Raw genomic sequence first — 14840 nt, forward strand, 5'->3', positions numbered from 1 at the left:
CCGCAAAATATAAATGTCAGCCAAAGTCGTATTCATAAATAATAATATGAAAAACTCCTGCTTACACACGCTCCCACACATTCTGACATTGAGACATGAGCGGACCAAGCCGACAGACAATCCGCTGTAAAGTGTGTTCAAGTGCAGGGGACCTGAAGCTCAGGCACAAGAATCGTAGACCAAATTGAAATAAATTACTGACTGAATGACTGACTGACTGACTGACTGACTCACTGACTGACTGACAGAAAGTTTGCCCAGGCTTGTTCCAGTTCTTTTTACAGAGAAAGCTTAATATATTGTCTTCTGGTTAAGCAGCCACATATTTAATTGACCAACAAAAAATTTATTTAGAAATTGAAATATCATTCTTAAAATAAAAACCATTTAATTATCTTAATAACTACAGAACAAATATAGAAACGAAATGCAAATGACCAATTACCTTACGTCAATGCAAACAAAATGTCAGATATAATTATATTGTCTGAATGTGTTTAATGAAATACGTGGGAATAATATATACATAAATTAGATCAATTATTCAAGCAGGACAAACACAACTTTGAAGGATTAAGCTTTTAAATTATTTTTAATAAGAACCAAATCGATTTATAATTATTCATTAAAAACAAGTACAATTCAATGAACTACTATGAATAGAAAAATTAAATTTTGGTTAGTTATTAGAGAGATTATGTATTAAAAGAACATTTTGAATTGAAATATTATAAATAAGAATTTACCATATTCCACAAAAAATATATTTCCTCCATCAAGATACTCAAATGACCAGACTAAAAAAGTTCAATATTTTATATATATCCTCTTGTGAACAGGAGTAAAATTATCAAAACCGTTTTGCTTTTTTTTTAAATATAACTCAAAAATGATTATTTTTGGTCTCCGTTTATTATTTAATAGTGGACTTGTGTATTTTGAAAACCTTTTTGTTCATCATCTATAATATTTGCTACATTAATAGGGTATGCAGATCCCATTTTGTATTATTTCGGAGTAAGTACTGTGCCTAGCATTTGGAATGTAAAACACAAGGTGGCCTTCATTGTGTGCCTTGCTGGTGGGTGTACTCTGACTTGGTTCTTTGTTTTTTTTTCTTATGTGTTTGAGTGCAAGGGTTACGGCACTCACCCTTGAGGGCCTGCATTTTTCGCGGCATAATAAACTTAGCCTTGGCTCGGAGCCACTTTGGCCCATCCCCACCCAAAAAAAGGAAAACCAAGGCCCAAACGACGCCAGTTGACATTGACATTTGCTTGGCACGCCTTGAGAAATATGTTTATTTATGCAAGGATGGCCATAAAAAGGAGCGTTCATCAGTTAATCCCATGAGCTGGTTATTAAACTGCAGGCCCGGATTGATTTGCGTGTCCGCCCACAAAAGCCGGAGATTTATCCCAAACGGCTTAGGCCGGACACAAAAGATTCGGAGTTTGGTAAAGGTTTAATTTATGGCCCAAAGTACGGCAGACAATTTGCAAAGAGGCAACCAAAAAACAGCTTAATTTATTGCATTACGGTTTATTTTATTTGGCCCCAAGAAATTGGCAGTAAGGGGGTTGCGGACGCCACATAAAAATGCAGTTAAAAATTTAAATGCCAATTTGCTAGGTCATCGCAAACCAGCTGATTGCGTGCCAAGGTACGTTAGATTTTATGGGGAAAGCACAAGATGAATATCTAAATCGGCTAATATATAGTGCTAATAAAGACTGGCAACTTGTCTCTGATTTATGGATGAAAATTTCCAAATTTATGAGGTGCAAAAACCAATTTTAATTGCCCAAAAGTGGTCATTTCAATTGGCATAATTATAGTTCACATGCCTATGTGGATGTTCCGATGTTCCCAGGGAACTCACTTAATTGAATGGTTTATGGGCTTTGATTTTAATAAATCGCCTTATTTATTTTTCCTTCCTCTGCAACGGCGAGCGATTTAGTAGGAAGCCTCTGATGTTGATTTATGTACTCTGCACTTGGAGATGCCTCTTCCTCCGGACTCGGGCACTTTGTAAACAATTATCGAAATTATAGAGCCCCGAGAAGAATGCCTTTGTAATTTACTGTCGATAATCCGCCTAATTTGTATACTGGTGTTAGAGAAGCAATTTTTTCAATTACAAGAATCGCGGGGTCTTGCATCTGTTTCGGTTTACAAATTCAAATTTTCTTCAATTTTGATACCCGTTAGTAAAGGGGTATATTAGATTTGTCGGAAAGTATTTAATAGGTAGAGAGATGCTTTTTCCTAAAAAGTATATATATTCTAGATTACAATCACTAGCCGAATCGATAATATATATGAACGCTGAGATAGCATGCAGACTCTTGAGGTTCTTGCGCAGCGCAAGTTTATTTCAGCAGGGTGCCACTCTATATGGCGCATACACTTTTTAATATTTTCTAAAAGTGTAAATGGGATTTTGTTCTTATTATCAATACCCACCAACATATCAAAAATGGTCAAAATCGCACAATTCATTAAAAAGTTATAAGCAAATGAAGTATGCCATCTTGAAAACAGCCGATTTGCTGCATGCATATCTCCATCTCCCTCGCACTACCTTTAGCTGAGGGTATCTGATAGTCGAGGCACTTGACTATAGGTTCATCCTTGTTCTAACTGCAAAAACGATTTTTTTGTCGTGTTGGGCTGGCCAAGAATTGTTTACGATGTGTTGTTGATGTGCCTGCTGCTTGAAAGCTTTTGTGTATTTTATTTTTCATTTGTATTTTTCTTTTTCCTCGCAGCCGGCGCTGCGTGCGAAAGAAAATGTGTGAAAATTCGCAGGGCCGGAGGGAAACTATTTTGCAGTTGTTTCCTTTTAAGCTTTTTCTACACTCTTTTTTTCTGGCCATTTTTTGCTGGCCAAAGTTTAATTACATTATATTGGTCACCGCGGTGCCGTAATTAGCTTGGCCAACTCTGGTTAACCATTGGGTTCTGGTGAATTTATATTGAAAAATACTCGGCCATGAATGAAAATCTAAGGAATAATGGTTTCATGCATGACAACACGCTTTTTTCTTTGTCCGGCGACTGACACCCGCTGCGCTTTAGACAGTTTTAATTAAATTCCCAATGGGCAGAGAGGAAACCGATGTCGTGCGATGAAAACTCCCCATGTGGTCCTTTTTATGGATTGTTATTAGTCCCCGTCAGCTGTGAATTAAAGCTTTCGATTCTTCTACATGCAAACGGATTCTGACTTTGATCTATTGTTTTCCAGAAGCAATAAAATGGGAGAATAGATTAATTATGGTCCATACTGATTGTATTGTATGTGACAAAGCTGGGAAAGTATTCCATTTCGAAATAAAAATTGAATCTAAGGGCTTGCTTATTTTGTAATGAATAAATTCCAATGTTCTGTCACATTAAGATACATTAAAATTGATATGCCATAAATGAAAGTACAAATCACCGGAAAAACTCGTGTTGTTTAACCATTTCCAGTACAGGCACGTCGTAATGGATATGCCTGTCACTCAATTTGGAAATTGTCACTAGAAGCCAGGACATGACAGTTGTGAGGGTCGGAAAGGATTCAGAAATCAAAAGCTATAAATAACAAAATAGAGTGTGGAGTCCTGCCAATCTATATCAAATTTTCCAGAAGGGGAGTGCGCCCAATTTCTGGAATTGCATTCATATCACCTGTTATAATAAAGAACCGACAAAAGAACACCGTGAAAATGGAAACCGGACAAACAAGCCAGAAATTCCGACAAAAAAACCTGCGTCATATGTTTTTCTTTAGTGAATTTCTTTTGTTTTTCATGAAACTCAGGAAAAAGCAGAACCATAAAAAGATCATAATAAATGCAGACTGCGTTCGTATGGCTGTATACATATGTATATTTTCCCCACCTGAATATTTACTTCACCGCTTTTTAAAGGCTTCCTGAATGTTTATTCGGTTTGGTGACGTAACGCGCAATTGCTGCCGAAAAACCTCAAGTGATGATGTAAATATTTACATAGCTAATAGAGGCCCCTTTTTACGCTCCTTGTGCGTAAATAATAATCAAGAAAAAATAATAATAATAATAAATAATAATGGGCCTGGGGTCCAATAGCTGTAATTAACCAGCTGGAAGTCGGCGTGTGGAAAGATTTCAGGCCCGAGTCAATTTGGAAAAATGTGAGAAACAACAAGAGGAAAATTATGCTGATTGCCGGGGGATTTGCTCCACTTCTTGGATTGTTTGCTCGGACAAAATACATATTTGACAGGGCCTGCGGGGATTTCAAGCACCTCGAGAACTTTTCCGCAAAAACGCCTCGTAATTACAATAATTATTGCGGCTAGGCGCGAATGCTTTTTAATGGCACTTTTGGTTTTTGACATTGTTCAAAGATAATTACGGCCAATACCTGTGGGGGAAACTGGGTATTTTACTTTTGGCAGGACATTTCTGAATAGAGAGTGGGTCCTAAGATTTAAGTGCGGAAATTAATAGCACTTAGCTGTGGGAAATGTTACGCCTCAGTGTAAAGGAACATTAAAAAAAAAGTATTGAACATAACCAAAAAAAGATCAAAAGTAATCTTGTTACTCTTTCCTTTTAAAAAAATATATAATCATGTAGCTCTCTTTACTATTTATATTTATTTTTGTATTATAAAGATTATTTATTCTAAGAGCGAATTCTAAAAACCACGCATTTTATCAAAATATTCCATAATTACTTTTGTGAAAAACGGATTTCTTTGAAACAGAAAAACAATTACCGGAAGCTTTGTTCTACGAATTTTCCCGAAGATACTGGAAACTCAGAGAGCCCATATTTATGTTGGCAGGGAAAAGATTACATCATTGTTTCCAGTTTATAATGCAAAAGCCCACACAATTTGAATTGCAAATAACCCATCAATCTTGCGCCGCTGGATAGTGTGAAATTAATTCAAATTAATGGCAATCATTGCTCATCTCTGGGTCTGTCAAATGACGTCGCCGTATTTAACCAGTGTTTGCCTTCCGCTTAATCACCCATCCTTTGGCAAATAGCCGTCTATTTATAACCAACTTCCTTCCCAAACCCATTTAATGGCCGAGAAGGCGGGCGGTGGAATGCAAACAAGGCCTTCATTCTGGCCTGACAAACGTATTTATTTTGATAATTCTTCGGTTTTGATATTCCTATTTATTTACGCTGCCCGAGAGCGTGCACCATGCGCCCCGTTCAAATCAAGAAAAACGCAAACAAAAGCACGGGTCTCTCGGAATATTGCAAGACAGGAAATTAGTATTTTAAATTATTTAAACAAGAATTTAACCGCTTGATTTTGTCTTAAACAAGGAATGTAATTAGCCATTAAGCAATTTAATAAAATGGTAGACAATCCGGCTCGCGCAAGTTTAAATTGGTACATACATATGTCATCTAATTAGCCAATTTGGCACTTGGCAGACAACACAATGTACTGAAAAATTCAAGGGAACTCAGTATAGGGTCGAAATATTTTTAGATATTTCTCAATTATTCTAGACAGCTCCCTTTAGGTTGCAGAATACATAAAAGGTTGTGCAGCATAATTGTCATAAATCTATGAAATTCTTTGTACAATAAGAATGTGCATGAGAGAGTAAATTAAGGCAGGGAATTCTTGTTGATAAAACCAGTAAACTTAGTATTTATTTTGATGTTTGCTATCTGTTGTAATTATTAGTCCCTTTTTTGGTTTATTTTCTATTAAATTTGAAAATATGAGTTTGTAGAAATATATACTACCTTTCCAAAACTTATTTTGAGCTATTTATTTAAAAAAACGCATGTTCTTAAAGTTCATCTACTTTATAAAGAAGATAAAGAAACCGAATTTCTTTTTGGTTTTAATAATATTTATTGCTTGATTTGGATCTTCTAAATTTTCTATCAGATTGCTATCAGAAATGTAAGATCTCTGAACCATTTTCAATATGTTATGTTATAACTTATAAGCCTGGTAGGAGTTTGATTTCCAATAATTTTTAAGGGCTGATGAGACTAACACTAACCTTTAAAATTGATTGGAAAATGAGCTCCCACAAAGCTTGTCCCTAGGTAAATGTACGTTTTTTATAAAAATGCTGTTCTTAGATAAAGATCTCCGAACCACTTTCAATTTGTTTTGTTGAAAAGGGTCTCATCCACTCCAAAACTGATTGGAATATAAACTCCTACAAAGCTCATCCTTAGGTATATGTTATAATGTGTCCCTGCTTAGTTGAAGGGTATTTGGAACCTCGGCGCCTCCTAGACGTCCTTGATATGGTCATAATTTTCAATTTGCTTTATTATATTGTGTTGCATACATTCTGGCGACGGCGACGGCAGCGTCGGCGAATGCAAGAGATTTCCACCGAGGGAGATTTATGAATGAGCATAAATTAGGGGGACTCGTAAATGCTGGCACGCAGCCCCATCCACAGCCCAATCCACATGCCATTGCCACAGTGTAGTGTATGCCATTACCATGACATTCCAACCCATTCCCGCTCATTATTTGCCACCATGGTGTTTAATTTTGCGTATGAATAGGCAAAGTCAAGGACACACGGCGACAGCATTTCACTGTCAACTTCTGCGGCTGCCATTTGGCATACCAATGAGGGCAGCCTTTTCCTTTTCGCTTAATTGAATGCAGGCTTCTTCCAAAAATTATCACAAAAAGGTTTGCTCTTCGACCCTGACAAAAAAAAAAAAAATAATTCAGCTATTTGACACGCTTTAAGCTGTCAGCGGGTTGAATATAAATGCCGAAACATTTTTCCCTGTTGCTTTCCTCTTTCGGCGACCTCTTCAAACCAATTTTCCACCTCTTTGGAAACCGTTGCAAATTGAGCTTTTTTGGCTAGCTGGAAAATCTGCTCTGAGTTTGTCGGGTCTGGATTTTGGTGGCTTAGGCTAGTTTAGGCCAGATTTAAAAGGCTTTTAGCATAAATTATAAAATTTGAATAAAATGATTGGAAAACGGGTCAAAAAGATCAAAATGGTCCCGTTTTTAGAATGTGGTTTGTAAATATTAAACGGTTCATAAAAATAAATCCCCCAGAAATGTAGTACGTGTTGAATGTAAAGGACTTTACTATTTCTTTATAGGTCGTATTAACATATTTGGTTCTAGAATAATGAAGGTCCTTGAACCATGTTTAGATTTAGAGAAGTGTTTTGTGGTCTTTTTTTTCCTTCTTAAAGCTCTGTTACTAATCTCTTAAATAATTTTGTAAGACCCGTTTTCCAGATGAATACTTTGGTTAAAAACTAATTTTTAAAAGCATAATCACAACTATAATGAACTTCGCAACACTAATCATAGTACCCTTCTAAATAAAATCCAAGTAGAAACACTTTACTATTTATTTATTTCAAAACATAAGAGAGTCTTAAATTTAAAAAATTTCTGTAGATTTGATACCACATTTTAAAATTTCTCTACGTTCCTTAGTAATCTAAATTATTTTTTAATAAACTTCCGTTCTTAACCAACATAGTTCAAAGGTGTTTTCACCATTATAAATTTTTCAAATAATCGGTTTGTAATATTTACTTTTTATAACTGCTTCTTGCTTTTGGAATAAATAATTTTCCAAAAATTAAAATTCACTTCGCTTGACCGTTTTTTCAGGTGACTTTCGACGGGTAACAAATTCTTTTAAAACGCACGCGACGATTGCCGTTGGTAGATCTTGACGGGATGTTTCTCTGGAGAACCGTTAGCGCCTAGAATCCTTTGCAGACTGTTTCGGTTTTGGCCAGGTCTTTTGCTTTTATCAAAGTGGAAAACCCAACACGGAGAGAGCGTGGGAGAGTGAGAGCGAATTTTACCCGGGGCCGCGTTGGCAACATGTTGCTGGCAACAAACTGTTGAATTGTTTTTCTTTTTGGCCAGCTTTTCTTGCCTGTGGTTTTTGGCCCCCTCCCGAAATTCCATTCCTTTTGGCCAAAGCAGAATTTCGGCTTTGTTTTTTGTGATATGGCTGATGCCGAGTAAACTTTTCGCCAGCTCTTGCAGTTATCTACAAAGCATCATAAACATACATATGGAAATGATTTCCGGCAATGTTGAAACTGCCGTGTTTTCCCCCTCATTTGTGGGTGGTTTCTAGCGAAAGGGTGGCAAGTACTAGTCTTAATTGTAGTTCCCCCAGGGCCTTTTGACTTTCAATGTTTTATCTGCATGCCATATTATAATTCACTAGAAACGAGCTTCCTTCGGCTGCCCTTCGGGCGAAGTGCGTGTGTGGATGGGTGGGTGTAGGCTTCCCCTTTCCCATTTTCCATTTTCATCGGCCAGGCAATGTCAAGTGTTACTCATGCATGGCCACCGAGCTTTTCCCCCTTTTCCCGCCCCCTCAATCCACCTGGTTTTCTTCTGCTCGCGTGCGGCTCATTCATTATTCATCTTTTACTTTTCACTTTCTGCCTTTTCTTCGTGCTCTATTATACACATGTATGTTTTTTGAGGACTACAATTGTGCAAGGATTTATGTCTAAACCTTTAAAGTTAATTGTTATGACTCTGGAAAAGGTTTTCTCTATGGCCGGAATGAAAACTAAAAGTGTTTATTAATCATACGCCCCATGAACGCCATTGTGTGTGCTCGTTCTCTAATCTTGGGGTCATATCAAAGGGACACTGACGGTCCATTATGCAATTGCTACAGGGTCTCCAGAGGCAACTCACAGAATTTTTGAGCTTAATTTGAAAGGTAAGACTGAAGGTGAAGTTGAAGGCTGGCAGTGTGTTGACTCAGATGTAAAAACTTAAAGCTGGCTGGGGTTTTTCAGGATTAAAATTTGGTACTTGTTGAACGGGACGTTTGTTAAATTTGTTATTTTATCACCGATTAAAATTAATTAAAATTCAGGGAATCAAAAGGAAGAAAAAGGATTTTATTCCTAGGAAAATATCCTTACACGATTTTACAAACATTTTATTCCTATCGCCTTTTTTCTCTCTGGTTAGTATTGCATGGCACCTTTCCAAGAATTCCCCTTCAGAGTATTATGTTTTATTTCAATGTTGTAACCAAACTTGACTCCCACATATTATGTGAACGTAACACCTTACCTCCTGAATACTGTATGAACGTAACACCTTAACCGCTGAATATTATGTGTAAGTAACTCCCTACCCCCTGAATTACAAGAAACACAATCTGTGAAACCGCGACAGCAATCCCATTAGAAATCTCTGTGAAATCCCGGCATTAGCAGCTCGGCTCATGAAAGTTGGCCATAAATTTTCCCCACTAATGCGCCGCTTATCACTCAACTGAGGAAGGCTAAGAAGCTTTCACACTGTCTTTGGCCTTAAAGGGAAAAATCCAAAACAGAGGAAACCAAGTGTTTGTGTATTTTGTTCGATTAAAATAATTGAATACCAAATAAATGTGAGCATAGAACAGCAGCCACAAAAACTCAAAAATAGATTTTAAACAAGTGCCTCAAGCATGTGAAAAAGTTAAGTTTTTCGGCAAATATCTTTGTTTACATTGCTTAATTTTCTCTGCTTCACAGGTTATTTTTTTTGGATTTAGCTTGGTTTGTTTTTATTATTCAAAAAGTAAAGAACATTTTCAATATTGAAAATGTGTAAATTTGTTAATGGGATTTTGTGGGGTCGCATGAATAAAACATTAAGCGAATAAAATGTAAAAACGAAATAAAAGAAATTCAGTAAATTTGCCATGCAAATGTGTACATACGAAAAGCGGACTGGGGCATCATCATCATGGCATTGGTAATGGTTACCACTTCAAATGCAGCCACAGGCCGCCTCAAATAAATTTTGAAAATTTATCGGGCCCCATACACACACACGTTCACCCCAAAAGGAGCAAATATTTGCAGAGGAGCGAATAAATCGGGGATTTTTTAGTTAGGATGGTTCTGAGGAGTGATTTTCCTTATGCGGCTTTTAATTTATTGACACATTCTTTGGGAATGGCATAACTTTTTGTTTTCCACTGATGGTATGCATTTTCTTTGACGGAAATTCGGAAAGTTTATATTTTTTGGGAACGCTTGTTTGATTGCGTCGGAGAACTTTTTGTGAAGGCGCAAAACAATCCTCTCGGATGTGCCTGCTAATATTTCTTTCTTTGGGTGGCTTTGTTTTGATGCCCTAGCTGACAGTATATGAATTCTTAAGTATATATTAAATATTTTATGAAAATATATTCAAATATACCTAGTTATTAATTGGGGAGTACATTTTGGATTATAATAATAGTAATATATTATATATGAGTATTATATTCTTCATTTAATGGGTAGTACATTTAGGATTGTACTATTGTATACTATTATTAATATAAGAATTATTAATAATATACTACATATAGTGGGCAGTACATTAAGGATTGTAATATTATTAATATTAATATTTTATTTAAAGTATCTTTGGAGTTTTTACTTTCAAGTTTCGGTTGAAGAGTATCCTAAGATCGGCTTGCCTTCGCTGGACCTTTTCCTTTAGCTCCCCCGATTCTTTTGTATTCTGCTCGCCATCTTATCAGCATCGGGAAAGCGTATTATATAACATAGTGTGGGAGGGGCTTAGGAGAAAGCAGATTGTGTGGCAGCCGCCCAAAAGCTTTATTTATTTCTGTTTACATTGCATTAAACATCTTGCAATCAAAAGGACAAAAAGAAACACACTCACTCAAATCCAATTCAGCTTAATTAATTCAAAGTGCAAACACTGGGAAAAGATACAGAATGGGGGTTGGGTAATAGGCAAATCGTGAGATGTGGACAAATCACCTTGGACCCCCGATGGGATTAGACAGATTGTGGATGTGCCACGCCCCTAATTGGAGTTTCAAGTGGTTCGTGCGACGACTTAGTCGCTGCTCAAGATAATTGCCTTGCTTAATTAGTTGGCCTTTGTGTGGGGAGGAATGTGTCTGCGCGGTTAATAATTATAAATTAACGCGATTGACAGGCAGCACAATGAATTTAATGGTAGGAGATGCTCTGCTCTAAAATGAAATCATCGGACAGTTTTGGCATTTTGCAATTGAACGCTTTGGACACGCAATGAACAGCCGGAAAAACGTGCATAAATCAAAGCATTTTCCATCATTCACTCAGTCGTGAAAATGTCTGCCAACTTTAGGCTCAAATTGTGTGCGTGTGTTTTTGTTCCCCTTCTTTTTTCTCTGTGCACGTGTTGACATCTGCAATTGGCTGCGGGCTGACATTTAACGCTGCACGCAATCGATGACTTTCACCCTTACACTCACCCATTTTCCCGCTTTTCCGCTTTCCCTTCTGCGGCATTTTCCCCCATTTTGTCGTATTTTTTGGTTGCTGTTTGTATTTGTTTTTGTCCCCCAGCGATGATTGAGTGAGTGCTTTAGTCGATCGTAAATGTTGCAAGTGGCGAATGCAAATATGTTGCAATTTGCAACTGGATTTGGGTCTGTAATATATATACACACATGTGTGCAAATTTGGACATTGGACATTCCATTGGGCTCTATCGACATTGAAATCAGTTAATAAATACGGGCAGCTGGGGGGGAAAACTGTGGAAGTGAAATGAAATACAATTGCGTAGCTATTTTAAATGTGGCTGCAGACAATGCATGGGAAATTAGAAATGTATTAATTACAATGCAGTAATTACGGGCTGGGGAAATGTGGTTTTAATTAGGAATACTTTACCTGGATGTATCGGGTGGTTTAGAGGATGAGTGGAATTTTGGGTTTCATAGGAACTACAACATTGTTAAAGTAGGTTTAAATAGGTAAAGGGAATTTAAAATGAATTATAGTTCATTTATTTGAAGGATTCTGGAGAACGCTACTTTATTTTTCAATATAATGATATCATATATGATTATTAATTTACTCATCAATAACAACCATCCTTAGATTTATTAAAGCTTATCCTGACAAAAGTATTATAATTTAATCATGTCTATCCCTTAAGCTGCTTCCGTTCATTTGAATTTCTCCGAACCTCAATCCCAATTACAATTGGAAGCATAAGCCTCTCTTAAATTACCATCCACTTGGCAGACATTCGACATTGATCCATTTCCCTTGTTGGTTCCTCTGCTTTTCCTTTCGCTTTTCCTTCACTTTTGCGGGAATTTCCCCGTTCGATGCTGCTGCATTCTACTGTTTTCCCTCCTCACCATGTTTTTGTGGTTTTTGGCACTGACGAGCCATTTGGTTTCTCCCGACAGCTGCAGGCTATTGGCATAGTCAAAAGGAAATGCACTCTCTACTTTCACTCGTTTTTCTGTCACTTTTCTTCCCTTACTCCATCTCAATTTTCAGTTTGCGAATTGATTTTACAGTTGTAATTGTAGTACGATTGTAATGGCCTGAAAATATGTTCCATTGTGATTTATGGGATTAAATAGGTGGAGGTGAACCCATCTACAGGAAATTATGTAAAGTAGTTATAGGATATTCCTTAGCATTCCTTGTAGTTTGAATACATTTACAAATATGTAGATGTAGTTTATTTTTTATTTTAGGAGTCCTGCTACCATTTTCCCACTAAGTCCTGTGTGCAATATAAAATCGGACAAAGCTCTCAAAGAAGATCCTACAGGGTCTCCAGAGGCAACTCACAGAATTTTTGAGCTTAATTTGAAAGGTAAGACTGAAGGTGAAGTTGAAGGCTGCCAGGGTGTTGACTCAGATGTAAAAACTTAAAGCTGGCTGGGGTTTTTCAGGATTATAATGTGGTACTTGTTAAATTTGTTATTTTATCACAGACTTTTATCCTTAAATGCTCCAAGAAAGCCAAGCTAGCTTAGTTGGCCAAGTAAGTGCACAATGACCAACAAAGGGCTAACAGTTACCATTGACATTTTCAAGACCCCGCCTTCTCTGCTTATTGAGTTGATGTAAGGCTGGATTATATGGTATAATGCTGCTCTGATTTCATTCCTCCAAAGCCACATGAAATGTTACTTCGTTAACTTTGGATAGACGAAGCAAATTTCCTTTTTGCCCCGCCCAGCGCATGACTCAAAACAAACTGCAGCTCATTATCACGCCCACTTTGACGCCCCCTCGTGTCTGTGTGTGTGTGTGTGTGCCACGCCCCCTGACACCCTTAACGCCCCCTTTCAATTTGGAAGACCGGGTTGCATGCTTCGCTTTTGGTAAATGGCTGGCACTTAATATGCCATGAGAGCCAAATAAAATTGGCAGTAAGAACGAAGCGGCAACAGTTGAAGGATTAATTCAATAAGAATAAATTGGATAAATAAGGAATTAGGGTGCTCTGGGATGGAGATGGTTTCCTTCGCACGTATTTATCCAACGGATTTGTGCAACTTAAAGCGCTGCCACCACGTCGTATGCGTAATATCCGCGTAAAGTGTAATTTGGCAGCTCGTATGCGAATTTTCCGGCGCCCCAGTGGGTTTCTCATCATCATGTGCACGTGTGGCAGGATGTTGGATCCTAAATATTTATGCCAACGTTGAAGGAATCCCCCCTAACACCTCCTTTCACCCAGATAAAGCCGATGTTCATGTGGCTGCCACAAGGCTCTTACTCAAATATTTACAGACAGCCAGTTACCGAGTGTTCGAGTGTGCGGGTTGCAACTTTTCCGTCGCATCTTGAAGGGCTTTTGCATAATTATTCAATTTTTTGCGGTTGCAAAGTTCTCGATAATTTACAAGTTCGCGGGCAATCGATGAAAAGTTTTCCCGCTCGTTGGAAATTCTGCATTATTTCTCTCGGTTACTTTGCTTTCCTCTTAAGTGAGTGCACTTACTGAATAATGAATACATTCAATCCCCGTCGCGCAGCTTAAAAAATAATTTAAAATGATAAGTGAGAGACTGTTGAATGGCCAGCATGGCGTATGATTAATAGAACGTTAAAGCAACTTAATCACGCCCCAGTCCGCCCCCTTTTCATGCTTGCCCTCGCACACTGCTAATTTGTGCACTTTCCCGCCCATTGCCGCCATTTTTGCTCGCCCAGCACTCGGGGCGTATGAGTAATCTAGCTTTCGTGTAGCAAATCACATAAAAATTGATGGATTCTGGTGAGCTGTTTACCTAAACACAAAATTCAACAAACGATTTAAAATAATATTCATTCGGATTAATGGTGATGGTTCGAGCAAGATTCTTTTTTCATGGGTGTTTTGGTTTTTGGGGAGATTTTGTATAGATTATGAGGTTGAATAGAAAGACGTAGCCCTCATTTCAATCAAAATGCCAAGGATACTTAATTTTTTTATACAAACGATTAGAGTTAAATTAATTCAGCAAAAGAAAGGAAAAATAAAAAGTAATTTCGTGTAAGAAAAATAATAAAAAATTTATTTTGCATCGGCCGGGAATCGAACCCGGGCCGCCCGCGTGGCAGGCGAGCATTCTACCACTGAACCACCGATGCTTCTTGAAAACTGGATCCCAAAATATGTATTTCCACTTGCTGGTTGGCTTAATCAAGAAAGTCTATAAATAACTTATTTGGGCAGCTGTTCCTAACTACTAACTATAAATATTTAAATAAACTTTGTTCTTATCACATAAGTTTCTAGTCATAATTCACAGATTAAATTGACAAATAAAGTTATAACAATGTTTTTAAGTAATTTATTACTTGATCAAAAAAGAATGATAAGTTTTTCTATTGATTAGCATAAATGCATAAATTAAAAAGTAAATTTTAGAAATGTAAAAAATTTTTCATGTTTATAAATATTTAAAGAATTAATTGCACCAGCTATAAATTTCCTGGAATCCTCAAAAAACAAGCATTAAATATGTCTTCATATCTGTACAAAGGGCATATAAATATTCGTACTTTATAGATACGTCTGTCCGAGTTCCG

General features: G+C 37.2%; 1 protein-coding gene and 1 non-coding gene across 3 annotated transcripts in view; both read right to left on the reverse strand.

The window, feature by feature from the left end:
- Positions 1 to 7747, reverse strand: part of Cbp53E (Calbindin 53E) — a 25414-nt gene extending 17667 nt beyond the window's left edge. Inside the window, exon 1 of one of the 2 annotated variants that reach the window (XM_017073522.4) lies at positions 7558 to 7747. The gene's annotated coding sequence lies outside the window, so the exon portion shown is untranslated. The remainder of the gene's footprint in view (positions 1 to 7557) is intronic. The other variant, XM_017073523.4, reaches the window with a different exon arrangement.
- Positions 7748 to 14328: 6581 nt separating this feature from the next.
- Positions 14329 to 14399, reverse strand: TRNAG-GCC (transfer RNA glycine (anticodon GCC)). The gene has a single exon. It is a non-coding gene; the product is annotated as a tRNA-Gly (tRNA).
- Between the last annotated feature and the right edge of the window lie 441 nt (positions 14400 to 14840).

Source organism: Drosophila suzukii, chromosome 2R (assembly GCF_043229965.1).
Source record: "Drosophila suzukii chromosome 2R, CBGP_Dsuzu_IsoJpt1.0, whole genome shotgun sequence".
NCBI lineage: Eukaryota > Metazoa > Arthropoda > Insecta > Diptera > Drosophilidae > Drosophila > Drosophila suzukii.